This window comes from Gekko japonicus, unplaced genomic scaffold (genome assembly GCF_001447785.1).
Source record: "Gekko japonicus isolate JY-2015 unplaced genomic scaffold, Gekko_japonicus_V1.1 scaffold1101, whole genome shotgun sequence".
NCBI classification, from domain to species: Eukaryota; Metazoa; Chordata; class Lepidosauria; order Squamata; family Gekkonidae; genus Gekko; species Gekko japonicus.
This window is the reverse complement of record NW_015168680.1, coordinates 285,395-298,256: the sequence shown is the minus strand read 5'-3', so window position 1 is coordinate 298,256 and position 12,862 is coordinate 285,395.

The following is a 12,862-nucleotide window of genomic DNA, read 5'->3' as shown; positions in this document are numbered from 1 at the left end:
ATAATGTCATATGGTCTACCCTCCAAAGCAGCCATTTTCTCCAGGGGAAACTGATCTCTGTCATCTGGAGATCAATTGTAGCAGTGGGAGATCTCCAGGTCCCACCTGGAGATTGGCAACCCTAGGGGAAAGTCAGCTGCACAGCAGGGGGTTGAAGAGAATGGTTTGATGGGTGCTGGGCCAAGATTGGCAACAATAGTTCCCCAGGAGCAAATAGCTGGGTTGGAGGGTGGAGTCTATGGCACTGTAACCTGTCTGATGTCCCCCTCTCCGGCCTCCACTCCTCAAATCTCCAGGATTTTCCATACCTAAAGCTGGCAACTTTATCTCCTCCCCTCTCAGTAGCCTCTTATTTTGCCTTAAATTGGTTTTGATGCCAGCAGAGTGAGAAAATGCCAGAGGCTCTGGGTGGGTGCCTCATCGTAAATGCACCAAACAATTCCTAAAGATTTGCCAAAACACTACTCTGTCGACAAATTGCAGCACTTTGAATTAGCACCAGAGCTTTAAGAGCTCTCCAGCTGTCACCTGGAGACTGGCAACAGCTTGTTTGGAGGGTGGGGAGTATGGCATTGTATCTGTCTGAGGTCCTCCTCTTTCTCTTCCTCCTCCTCCTCCTCAGACCCCACCCTCAGCAGGCTTCATCCCTAAAATATCCTGGAATTTTCCAACCTGGAGTTGGCAACCCTATGTCTCCCCCCCCAGCCTCTGCCTAGAGAAAGGGCAGTCTTTCCCTGCAGTGGGAACCAAAGCAGCTGTCATCATTCTCCTCTCCCCCTATGAGGTATGTTAAGGTTGAAAGTGTGTAAATGGTCCATAATCCCCCAGGCAGCTTTTAAAACATGATCCTGGGACCTACACACCACCAGACATTCCAACTGCCTTGCGGGGGGTGGGGGGGAGTATGAGGTGTGGAATGGAGTGAAGTCCAATCAGCTTCCATATGCAAAAGACCTTGAAGGTTCCATATGCAACTGACATTCCAACTGCCTTGCGGGGAGGGGGGTGAGTTTGAGGTGTGGAATGGAGTGTAGTCCAATCAGCTTCCATATGCAAATAACCTTGGAACGCTGGGCGGGACTGCACAAAGCAGCCAGTCAACCCAGCCAGTCTCTTCTGAGTGGCAGTTTTTCCGGCCTAACACTAAAGGGGCCAAATTTAGAATGTTCATATAGAATGTTCTTACTCAATTATATATAAGGAGAGATTTCATGGGTTGGTAGAATAGTTCTTTCAGAAATACATCCGTTGTTAATTATATAGGTCCATCTTCCTCACACAATTACTATTGCTGTTCTATTTTGTTTTGCTTTTTGGGGAAAATAATATGAAGTGTACATAATACGCATATCATATGGTATGTACTAGTTTGTATGGAGTGATTAACTTTTTGTATTTGTTGGTGTATTGAGGAGGGTTATAATAAAATAAAAAATAGAGGAAATGGGCAGCAGAAGCTTTTCATGTCAGAGAGACAAATAACATCATCCACTGGGACACGACATCCCATTGAGCCTCTGTTAAAGCAACAGGATATTTTTCTCCAGGTCAGCTGGCAAACCCAGCAACAGCTGAATATATTGATATAACAATTTAATTTTTTTTTAATGAAACAAGGAAGATTAAGATAACAGGACAGCACAGTCACAGCTTCAATCAAAGGCCTTGATTTAAGAAACCTAGCCTTTGGAAATCCTCTGAAAGGAAGCTCCAGTGTTTAGCAGCCATCCCTCTCCTCATCCACCTGCCACAACTCTGATCCAGTGTGTGGAGTTCCCCTGTCCTCTTACTGTTTCTTAACTGGCAGATGGGATCATAAGGACAGGGGTGGTTCTTCATGCACCTCTAGTTTTCTACCCAATCAGGCATTTCAGGATCTGTGTGTGTGCAAAGTGCAGGCACTTATGTAAAGAGCCCTCACGCAGCCAACTTATGGCAACCCCCGTAGGGTTTTCAAGCCAAGAGATGTTCAGAGGTGGTTTGCCATTGTCTGCCTCTGTGTAGCAACTAGGGCTGCCAGGTCCCTCCTGGCAACCGGTGGGGGAAGGGGGGGACTTATGAGGAGAAAGAGAAAGGCCTAGGCCTCATTGCTAGCATTGCACAGAAAGTGATGTCATCACGTCAGCAACATCTGGGCAATGCTCTGGTATTTGGGCAAAAACTCTATGGTAAAACTGGTTTCTACCATAGAGCTTTTGCCCAAATACCAGAGCATCACCCAGACATTGCTGATGTGATGACATCACTTCCTGTGTGATGCCAGCAATGAGGCCTGTGCCTTCTCCTTTCTCCTGGTAAGTCCCCCCCCCATGGGCCAGCTGATCAGCAGTTGGGGGTAGGGCCTGGCAGTTGGGGACCCCCACCTCTACCGGGAGGTCTGGCAAGCTTAGTAGCAACCATCGACTTCCTTTGGTGGTCTCCCATTCAAGTACTAACCAGGGTTGACTCTGCTTAGTGTCCGAGATCTGACAAGATAGGGCTTTCCTGGGCCATCCAGTTCAAGGCATTTCAGTTCAAGTTTCCACTCTTAGCAGTGGCAGCAATGTGCTTCAAACTTTTATATATTGTCATTGGGTAATTTTAATGAAAGAAGCAATGGAGGTCTTGCAGATAGCTAGAGGTGAAGGCTATAATTTTTGCCAAGTTTGGATCCTTTGCAAGTGTAGGGCTTCGGACTCTGGTGCTCACGAACAGCAGAGAGAGAGAGAGAGAGAGAGATTTTCCCCTCAAGCAACCCAAGAGGCCTATAATTAAATTACAGATTATATCAATTAAGGTATAAACACACTTTCTGGTGATGAAAGCATCCATCTAATCAATGCCCATGGAATCAATAGGCTTGTATCATGTGAGCCCCCAGACAATTTATTTTCCTGACACAAGGATCAATACGGCAATTTTAATGGCATTAATGATTAGATGCGTTTTATCAGGCCTAAAAAAAAAATCTTCTGCAAATGTTCATCATGTTCCCATATGCTCTTTGTGCAGATTTTTATTGCTGTAGAAAACTGGGCATTAGGAGTTTTAGAAGAAAGAAAGAAACTGAGAGTGCTATGGGAGAGGTTTAAATAAAACCCAGAAATGTTAGTGCTGGAACTGTATCAAGGTGTCACAAGCCAGGGCAAGATAGCTGCATAAGGCGTAACTGCAGCCAAGAACAGGATGCTGCAGTATGCGCTATGGCTATGGCAGGGGTCCCCAACCTTTTTGAGTCTGTGGACACCTTTGGCATCCTGGCACAGGATGGTGGGCACAGCTACAAAATGACAGCTGTAGGAGGTGAGGCCAGCCACACAGAGGAAGCCCAAGTACAAGAGAGAAGAAGGATAGCTTTAAAAATACACTGGGAAAGAGGAATGAGAATGAAAACAAAATGCTGTGGGGGCAGCTGCCGCTGAAACAATGTTCTTTTAATCCACACAGCCAATCAGACCTCCAGTGGCCAATCAGGAGCCCTGCTGGGCAAGATCCCCACCTACTTCCTAAAAACATTTCTAAACCCCCCAGCCAGGCTATAGACTGGAGCACAAAGAGGCAAACCGGAAGGCTCAGTCAACAGAGGGGTAGTCCACAGAGGGAGAAGAGAAGAAGGCCAGAACGAGGCGTTGCCTTCAGAACCAACAAGTAACCATATAATGACAATAACCGGAGGAAGAGGATCCTTATTTCTAACCTGCCCTTCTCCCAATATGTCTCAAATTGAAAGGTCAGCAATTAAAAACAACAAAACTCTGTTGATAATAATTCTACTTTAGGTCCTTGGAATAGGTTAAAGGAGTTCTTAAGTCAGACAGTTGCAAAACATCCTGGGATGATGCTACTCCTTTTAGGGGATTTTAATGCAAGACTTGGTTTTAGTAATGAACAATTAAGTGTTTAATATTGAAACAACAAAACTCCAGTGAGAGTGGATATGCAGGATGGGCCCCAGAGTTCAGCAGTCCCAAAGTATGGTAGCCATTGCAGCATTTCCCTACCAAAAGCTGAAGCTTAGTGAATGTTGAAAGTCACACAGATCTGATTGCCAGTTTTCCCTTCTGCAGGGCTGAAACTTGGAAACATTTCTAAACCCCTTTTAGGGGTGTTCTCAAAATTAATCTGGGATTGGTCAGCATGCCGATCCAACATGACAACTCTCACTAAATTTGGGGCATTTGTTGTAAGACATATTCAGCTGTCCTTTTTGGTACAGCATAAGTAGTCAAATGGATCGGTCACTTTAGAAACAATTTTAGGAAATTAAAAATGAACCCGGGGATGCCTGCAGCAGATGGTCAAAGAAATTATGCAGCACAAGGAGATCGGCTGTAAACTCCATGTCTTGCAAAGCTCTTTTTGTTTCATGCAATTAATCTAAATTGGTTAACATGCAATTAATCTAAATTGGAGTACACCAAAACATTTGGAGCTGCTGCTGAAGCTTCTGCCAGAGATGGGCTCAGTTGACTGCCTGCCACAGAGGACGGGGGCAACCGGACAGGCCTTTAGTGGCAACTCTAGAAAAAGGAGCTTAGTGTGTGTGTGTGGGGGCACGAATACCATTATTAGGAGAATAAGCAGAGTTGCCAATTCTGATCTGGGTAATTCTTGGAGATCTGGAGGCAGTGACTGTGAAAGGGGAATTCAGGGAGGTACTTAACCTAAAATCTACAGTATATAGGAGTGCCAGGCCCCAGGAGGGGCAGGATATCCCTGCTCCCCCACCCACCCGTTGTTTCCCACAGCTGCTCAGAATGGCAGTGGAAGTGGAAGAGATTTTTTTAATGGACATCATGCGAGTGGCATGATGTCACTTCCAGAGAAAACCTCTGATTTCCCCATAGAAGTGACACCAGTTGTCTCTAGGAAAAGGTGAAAACTCTATAGAGTTTCTGGCAATTCATAAAGAGGTCTGATATCACTATTGCCGACAATCACAGCAGAACCACTGGGCAAAGCCTAACACAACTAACATCAAAGCAGAGAATCCAAGCCAAACCTATTTAATAAGGCAGGCTGTGCTGAAACAAATGACAGGATTGCCAATCGGTAACAATGGGAGATGATGGCATGCCCATTGGATATAATGGGAGCCACGATGCCAACTGACTTGCATGGGCTTCATTGAAATACATTACAGCACACAAAAGTAGCATTAAAAATGCAAAATGGATTTACAATGAGTGCCTCTGGGCTCAGACACATTGCTCTGGGACTAGATTGACAGCCCTCGGAGTGGAATGATAGTCTGTGGGAGTAGAATAAGTGCTCTGAATGAGAGAGGAATGACAACCCCTGGGACTGGAATCAGTGCTTTGGGACTGGAATGACAATCCCAGAGTGGCAGGATGGTCCCCGGGAATAGCATAAGTGTTCTGCTTTGCAACTTGAATGACAGGTCCCAGAGTGGAATGACAGCTCCTAGGAATAGAACTGGTATTCTGGGACTGGAATGACAGGCCTCAGAATAGAACAAAGTTTAAGTCCAATGGCACCTTTAAGACCAACAAAATTTAATTCTGGGTATAAGCTTCCGTGTGCATGTGCACTTCATAAGATATCTTGTCAGAGCCTGGAACCAGATAAACTGGTCTGGGACTGAAGTGCCCAAAACAGGTAATTCCTGGGACCCTCATTGTGCTCTGGGAGCCTTTCTTCCAATGCCAGAAGAGTTCTGCTACTCCCAGGGGCTGCCATTCCACTTTGGGGCCTGCCATTGTAGTCACAGAGCTTGGCTGAGCTCCCCAGACCACGGATAAGGCAGGACAGAGTGAAAGTCTGAGGAAAGTGCTGGCAGGATACACGGGGGCTAAGAAAAGCAAATTGGAGAAAACAGAATCAAGATAAATTAATGTAAATGAAGATGCTCAGTTTCAGAGAGGAAAACTGGGAGTTGGAGAGAGAATCTGCAGAGAGGTCTGCATGGTTAGGAAGGAGCTGCACAGGTGAGGAATGGAGACATTTACAACCAACCAGATATATGACAGCAGGCCTCTCGTGTTTTTAAAATGCCATGGCAACACTACGGCGAGTTCGTGTAAGTCACTGCAAACTGATGCTGCGTTAAGTATAGAATCTCAGTTTGAAAAAAGAATTTATTCTGAATAAATTGGTCTAAATGGTAAGCCAGGATGAATCGTTCCTGCTATCCTGTATAATCCATTCTTGCATTAAAAGTCTCATTGTACCTGTAAAAGGGCATTTCCCCCCTCCTTCATCCAGACTATATAGACACTGCTTTACTTCATCCCGATAAGGTATTGAAAAATACAGAAAATCAGTGGTCTTGCGACTAATTAATAGATTACTTTGTTTCTTGATTCTTGCTGATGCCTTTCAAAGTTATATGTACTTTCATCATTCCAGCCAGCCTCAGGAGACCTAAATCCCAGACTGACTGAGGCAGAGCATCAGTGCTTTCCCCCCAAGAGCTCCCTTACAACCAATTGTCACCCGTCAATCATCCTTTTGCAGGAAAATGTATTCAATATGAGAAAGATTATGAAAAGTGTTAGCTTTCACTATGCATGCAAAGTGTTCTTTGCGAGCCACAAGAGAAATGCATATATATTTTAAAAGTAACAAAAGCAGAATTTCAACTACGGTCATTTGTGTAATGTTCTGCAGGTATTGTGGCTAGGAAGGCTGAGGGCAATGTTGGGCCTTAATCTGTAAAACAGGCAGTGGGTCCTAACTGTGTAGACTTGACCTTAGGGTGAAGTATGGCCAGGAAGGCAAGACGTTGCATGGAGCGTTGAGGATTCTCTGCTTCTTTTTCTGCTCACTTTTCATACAGTGCGATATAAAGAGAAGGGCAGAAAGCTATACAGTGGCAGAAGCCATTGAATCACAACCTGGTGACCTGCTTTTCCAAGCAGATCCTTTCAGAAGGCAGCTGTGTTGGCCTACAGCAGAAGAGCTAGAGTCAAGTCTGGTAGCAACCTAGAGACCAACAAGATTTTCAGGGGATGGGCTTTCAAGAGTCAACGTCCTCTTTGTCAGCTTATACTCCTAAAATATTGTTGGTCTCTAAGGTGCTACTGGACTCAAATCTGGCTTTTCCAAGAGAGCCCTGTAACTCTTGAGTGTGTTGACGGGGTCCAAGCACTAGTAGGTGGTGGACACAAGTATACGTCACTGAAGATCTAGAGGGTTAAAGCTGCAAGACCTTTGCCTTAAGACCTATTTATGTCTTTTCATTAAAGAGATTTTTCTTGCATGACTCATGAGCTTATATATATGTGTGATTCCAATGTTCCCTCTAAGCCATGGAGTCTCGTGAGCCAAAAGACCTACTAGGATAAAAGTTGTGAGCAAGCCTTATACTGAATCAGATCCTTGGTCCATCAAGGTCAGTATTGCCTACACAGGCTGGCAGCGTCTCTCCAGGGTCTCAGGCAGAGGTCTTTTGCATAACTGGCTGCTGGATCTTTTTAACTGGAGATGCTGGGGATCAAACTTGTGACCTTCCGCATACCAAGCAGATGCTCTACCACTGAGGTACAGCCCCTACTGTGCAGTCTGGTGGACTTGACCAGACTGCACAGAACAAAATGCACACAAGGAGAAAGGCTTAGTAGAAGATGTTAAAATGCTTAAGGTCTCACTGTGGTATAGTGACTTCCAAAAGGCAGGCTAAAAGGTATAGCCCAAGTAGTATGCAGGTTTGAGTGCATTTTTCAGATCACAGATTGCCACCTGTTTTATTTATATATAAATGTTCTCTCCAAGGATATCAGTGTGGTTTATGCGGGCTCTATATCATTTTATCCTCAGAGCAACTCTGTGAGGTAGGGTATGCTAAGAGATCTATTTATTTCTTTTACTTGAATGTCATTGACACCATTGGTGAGGCTAGGAACTGTATTTTTTTCCTATCAATGTACACAGGAAAAAAATGTGGAGGCATAAACATGTTTGGTTGCTATTAAGGAGATCTGTTTTGATAATGATGTAAAAGATCCTTGCATAAACATCTTTGGTTGCTATTAAGGAGAGCTGATAAGGAGAATGATGTAAAAGATCCTCGCGTGATAGTGTTTTCTCTTAAATTTTATGGCTCAAGTTTGTTTTTTTAAGCTGATGGAGGAAACTGAAGCTGCTGGACACAGTCGAATTACAAACAAACTTCAACAACAAAAAGAGACACATTGATGCCTGTAGTTCAAGTTTTGGGGCTTAAGTAGCTTTACTTTTAACCTGCAGCTTCTGGCAGAACTATTTTAAGAGCTTAGAAATGTCAGGTTAACAGACAGGACTTGGAAGTCAACTTCAAACTTTGCTGGCACAATATACAATTCGGATGGTATTTATTTATATATGACATTTTTTAAAAGCCTGCTTTCTCTGCAAGTGACTCAAGATGAGTTACACTGCTAATTAAAAATACATATCCAAACTACAAAACATTAACACTAGGAAACCGAAGGAGATAGTTTCTCCTAAGAAGCAAGTCATCTGTGTATGGAAGTAGATTAAAAAGCTTTTAAGGGGGGATTTGCACACATATGATATCTGATAGGACTAGGCTGTACCTGCAGAGTGCAGGAAGTCAGAGTGTGTGAATTGGCCTATTATCGCCTGAAAAGTCTCCATTCATTCATTCATATTTATAGCCTGCCCTTCCTGGAAGCAGGCTCAGGGCAGGTAACAACATTTCATTTATACAAATATATTAGTTAATACAATAAAATTGAATTTAAAACATCATCATAAATGTTAAAATGGTGGTCACAGCTGATAGCAAAGAGATTTTCTGGTTTTGGGAGGTTCCTGGCTATTATTCTGATCTATTATCTTCTTTTGGTGAGCAAGGATATCGGAGTAATGTGGGACCAGCTTCTGTGACACAAGTAAGGGGACTGACCACCTCTTTCGCCCAACTGGGTCACAGGCATTCTTTTGAAACTACTGGCCCCAAATAACGGGTAAGCAATTCACTCCAAGACTGAATTAAAACCTCAGGGCAACTTTCTGCCTTGTGCGAAAGCACAGAAAAGCAAAATAGTTAGTTGGTGATGGTTTGTGAGCACCCCTTTCCTTTAGAAGTGTCATTTGCTTACACTTAACTTGCTTACACTTAACTCTTGAACAGTCTTGTCTTTGCTGAGAACAAGTAACAACGCACTGCAGAGATGCAAATTGGAACAAGATGGCAATTTTTTGTTTTCTCAGCCAGCCGGCCTTGGGTATCCAGCCTCGTTGCCATTTAGGTTTTTTTGTTTTTGTCGTACTCTCTGTGCTCACAGAAGTGTGGCGGGCAGCAGCTTGATTCAGCGAGACAGCAACTGTTTGTGTTCATGGCGTGGATCATCAAATCTAATAGGGCTTGTTAAAAGCCCGACAGACCAAGGATAAGCTCACCAACATCCAATCAAGAGGGTGTCAACGCAGGCCTCTGAAATACCACCTAAGGATGTTGTTAACACTTGCAACCCCACTGCTGGATTTTCTTGTCAAAGTGTAACAGCAAAGTGAAGCTTTAGCAGATAATCAGCATGATTACTGCAACCATTCCAAGATGCTTGCTCACACCTTGCTTAGATAACATAATTCAAAGATAATGACTCATAAAAGTCAGGGTCTCACTGAGCCATGAAACTACATAGCCAGATCAGGGTGGGGAGGTCAGAGAGGTCTATGTAGGCAAGGTCAGGACTGGGCAAACCTAAGATGCTTCAGCAGGTTTCTGACCATCTTAACACAACCATTAAGAGCAATGGGACTTACACAGTACTGTGAAAAATCCAATTTTACATGGAGAGCAAATCGTATAAGGGAAGACATAGGAAACGTTTCCTCTTTGCAAAAGCACGCCCAGTCAAAACTTTGCATCTGGATTTTTTGCAGCAGTTTGAAACATACATTTGGTAAGGAGCAAGGTGGCAAGAAGAGAGCTATGCAGAGAAGTAACATGAACTGGGGAACACGAACACTGCTTGGCACGCAGAAGATCCCAAGTTCAATCCCCAGCATCTCCAGTTCAACTGATTTAAGTAGTAGGTGATGGGGAAGAACTTTACCCAAGACTCCGTTGCCACTCAGAGTAGACAATACTGACCTTGATAGATAAATGGTCTGATTAGGTAGATGGCAGCTTTGTGTGCCCGTGATGAGCAGCCATGACAGACAGACACTACAGCAGGGCTGTCCTGAAACTGCAATAGCCCCCCATGGTTATGAATGAGACTCCCCATTTAAAATAACACATTCTTTGTTGAGGGACAGCAGCTTTACGCCCAGTTCAGGAACTTGCTGGGCACCAACAGATTAGTACTGTGATAGCGCTCCCCATTAGGTATCAGTGATTAAAACGCAGGAGAGGAGACGAGAGGAAGAAAGGGTCATTCTCCCTGCACTAAGGTAAAGGTAAAGGTTCCCTTGCTCGAAAGCCAGTGGAGTCCGACTCTAGGGTTGCGGTGCTCATCTCCGTTTCAAAGCCGAAGAGCCAGCGCTGTCCGAAGACGTTTCCGTGGTCATGTGGCCGGCATGACTAAACACCAAGGCCCACGGAACGCTGTTACCTTCCCACCGAAGTGGTACCTATTTATCTACTTGCAGTTTCTTGCTTTCAAACTGCTAGGCTGGCAGGAGCTGGAACTAGAGATGGGAGCTCACGCCGTCTTGCGGCACCCGGGTCTCGAACTGCTGAACTACTGACCCTCCACAGCCTGCAGTTCAGCGTCTTAACCACTTGAGCCACCGCAGCTCCCCCTGCACTAAACTGCTGCATTAATGGCTCAAGTGGCCATTTAGCTCCTACGTCCCTTTGAAGCAGAGCAGAAGGGGAGGAATCAGCTGCCTTTTCTCTCTGCTGTTGCCAACAAGGGGGGTAGCAGGGTAGTTGGGTGCATTCCATACAAAGCAGATCAGAGGCTGGAGAGAGGTGTGTGCGCTATTTGCTGTCAAGTCACTTCTGATGACCCTAGAGAGATGTAGATAGAAAAAAGCAAGACTGGCAGACACTGGGCAGAGGACTGGCTGGGAGAAAGGGTTAACAGGGCAGTCCACAGCAAGGAGGAGAGACACAAAGAAACCAAACAGATGAGTTCAGAAGCACACCTTTAGGATCACACAAACAACTCAAATTTGAGCTGCTGACCATGCCCCTAGTAGCATCTTCATGCTTCCTGTCGGAGAAGAAGAAGAAATTGGATTTATACCCCCGCCCTTCACTACCCAAAGGAGTCTCAGAGCAGCTTACACTCTCTTTTTCCTTCCTCTCCCCACAACAGACAGTCTGTGAGGTAGGTGGGGCTGAGAGAGCTCTCTGGAGAACTGCCCTTGAGAGAACAGCTCTGAAAGAACTTGTGACTGACCCAAGGTCACACCTGCAGCTGCATGTGAAGGAGTGGGGAATCAAATCCGGTTCTCCCAGATTAGAGTCCACGCTCTTAACCACTAAACCAAACTGGGCTGCTGGGTCCAGTAAGACCAGAGCTGAAGGTAACAGAAAGTCAGCAAGGAAAAACTGAAGAGGATTTTATGACAAGGTCAAACAGTGTCCCAAGGGCCGCTCTGAGCCAAGGGTTCAGCAAGATAGGAGCTAATCCTCCACTTCTGCCCCCCAATTTTATCCTAAGAGCCTGCATTTGTACATGTGCTTAAAAATACCTTTCAGCATAAATGGCCCAGTGGAATACCACTGGGGTTCATCTCTCAAACTAATACTGGAAAGTTCTTAAACTTTTCTCATTGATTTTGCCATGAGAACACCTTTCATCGTTGGCCAGCCACACACTAAATAGAACTGGTTCAAGTTTTACTTTGAAGCATGTAAGGGAAAACAACAACACAAAGCGGCATTTCAGCTGAAGCATATAAACATTTCTGGGCGAGATCCAATTATGCTCACCGTTAAATTAGGAGCAGCACTGCTATTTTTGGAACGGTAATGCAATGACACTGAGATGTGAACGACTTTTGATTGCTATTGCATATAATAATCATAGGGATCCTAATGGCAAGCAGAGATGAAACTTCGAATTGATAGCTGCTTTGGAATTAAATATAATTTACTCGTGTGTGGGCTTCTGAATCACAATTTAAAATTACGCTCAACATGTAAAAAGAAAGAACAGGCTTTTTTTTTTTGCGGTTCTCAACACCATCAAAAGCAGCAGGTTTCTTTTCTCTGGATGTCAAAACGTTTGATTAGTAAAAATGCTACTTATTCGGCTGTTTCTGCTGAGTTTCTTCCTGCATCGCAGCCAAAAACTACAACTGAGCTTGAAACAAAATTCGGCTTAGTTCAAATGAAATCGTTCCAAACTTCACAAGCAAAACAAATTTAAGAAACTACACAAGTGTCAGATGTGGCACCAATCCAAAGGAATCTATTCCTGTGTCAATGCAATATCACGGTCCAGTGTAGGCCTCATTCGGTAACTCGCCCCTAAACCAGATTTCATCACTCAGTTGATACAACCATCACAGAACTACACGCCAAAGTAACTTACTTCATCATGTCAAAATCCTGCTGGAACAGGCCTTATTTCAACATTATGAAGCCTGATATTAGTTACATTGTACTGTAACTTTTGATGAACTGTGAATCAGTTTGGGCTTTCTCAAGGCCATTTGACAGGTGAATTTAAAGCCTAATGGGCAAATAAATATACAAAGGAACAACTTTAGAGACCTGCTGGATCACACATAGGGTTCATCTCATCCAGTTTCCAGCAGTCGCCAGGCACTGGGATGCCCACTAGTAGGGCATGGTGGTCCCTGCCTTCACCTGTCGATTACCCCCTTGCAAGTCCTATTCAGAGGCATACTGCTTCAGAACATGGGACATTCCCATTTAGCCACCATGCCTAACAGCTGTTGAAAGACCCATCCCTCCATACATGGGCTAATCCTTTTTTTTAAAAGCTACCTA